The sequence below is a fragment of the Calidris pugnax genome, unplaced genomic scaffold (assembly GCF_001431845.1).
Source record: "Calidris pugnax isolate Ruff unplaced genomic scaffold, ASM143184v1 scaffold63, whole genome shotgun sequence".
In the NCBI taxonomy this organism is placed as follows: Eukaryota; Metazoa; Chordata; class Aves; order Charadriiformes; family Scolopacidae; genus Calidris; species Calidris pugnax.
Window position 1 is genome coordinate 2,638,329 of NW_015090852.1, and position 1,628 is coordinate 2,639,956.

The 1,628-nt window shown below is 48.2% G+C and overlaps 1 protein-coding gene across 1 annotated transcript in view; it reads right to left on the reverse strand.

Moving 5' to 3' along the window:
- UCK2 (uridine-cytidine kinase 2) overlaps nucleotides 1-1,628 on the reverse strand; it is a 23,242-nt gene that overhangs the window by 20,579 nt on the left and 1,035 nt on the right. The window lies entirely within an intron of this gene.

Sequence of the window (1,628 nt, forward strand, 5' to 3'; positions counted from 1 at the left end):
GGGGGGGGGGGGGAGCCTTGGAAGGCAAATGCCCTCCGTTATCTTCAGGCTGGTGTGCTGCCAAAGGGGTGTGTTAAGACAACAACCCTCAATTGGCGTGAAGGCGAGTCAGATGGATTTGCTGCTTTTCCCAGTGGGAAAGGTGCCTGCTTTGCTTTCCCTCTTTCATTCTGCTTTCACCCAGAGCTGAGGCACCGGGCACAGCACTCCCTGGGCTGGATTTTAGCTACAGGCATACCCTTAGGTGAGCAAACCACACCAGCCCCACCTCTGCTTTCCCAGAGCGTGCTGCAGCACTTGGCATCCCCTGGCTCAAGGCACCGTCACCAGCCAGATGGGGGACAGCCCCATTGCACCCCTTGCCTTGCAGCTGCATCAAGTATGGCTTTGAGGGTCTGCGTGCACAAGCCCCAGGTCCTTTTTTCCTTATGCTTCTCCTTCAGGAAGCTTTTTTTTTTTTGTGAGAACATATTTCTTGCAGCCTTTTCACACAAACTTTTTACTTATCTGCTGGATTCCCTTCAATGGGCAGCACTGTACAGAGGTTTTTAGCAGCCAGCTATTACTGGAGCAGGGGAAATCAAAGCTGAGAGACAGGAAAAGCCAGTTAGTACATCTCCTTTGCTAGAAAGAACCATTTCCCTATTTTTATTTATTATTTTTTTTTCCTCTAAGGCAGCCTGCTGCTACTAAGCATTTTCAACTTTGAAGTGGAGAACAACTGTGGCCTATTGTACCGTAATCACTGCTTTTACCTTGTGGGCCACAGACACAGTGTTCAGAGACACAGCAGCTCGGCAGCGCCAGACACAATGTTATTGGGACAGCTACAGAGAGGCAGACCCATGCATCAGAGAGCAGACAAACCCAGCGTGTTTGAGTCACCAGGAGCTGTACTGCAGGAACGATCCAGCTTCAGGTTCCCAGTGGAGAGAGACTGCATCCTCTCACCACCCTCCCCCTGTTATACCTGGATTTTTTCCCCCTTTGCAGTAGCAGCAGTGGTCCAAGAATCAATAGGGTACTTAGAGACATTCTTAAATCACTGTTACTATAAGCTGAGGTACAGCAGTTAGGTTATGCCATCCTTAAAGAGAAAAAAATTGAATTGCCCAGGCCGGTAGGGACCTCCAAAGGTCATCTAGTCCAAAAAGCCCCCCCTCCAAACACGATCAACCCAGAGATGTAAGACTGTGTCTTCCTCCTGTGACGGCCCACATTCAGTTCCCTTAGCAAGCAATATTTCAGAGCTATTGCTACTTCCAGATCTAGTCACGCTCTCCCCAAAAACGCCTCTATAAAAATGCGGGTAGAAGGGTCTGTCCTCCCCTGCATGGCGGGGCTGAGTAGCTGTGGGTCTGGTTTTACTGCTCTTAAATAAGAAAGGAAAAAAAAAAAAAAGTAGTTTTTCTTTTCATATTAGGATAGAAACAAATAAAAAAATTTTAAAAAATAGTTTTAAAAAAATAGTTCTTTCATAGAGTGGGGTTTTTTCTAAAAAAAAAAAAAAATAGAAATTAGACTAAATAGCCGTGGTGTTGGCGGGGCTGCCCTGCGCTGCGGTTTGGGTGTAGCAGCCCTCCGGAGAAAAACCCGCATTCCCGCCGGCCGGCCCCGCACCCCCCGGC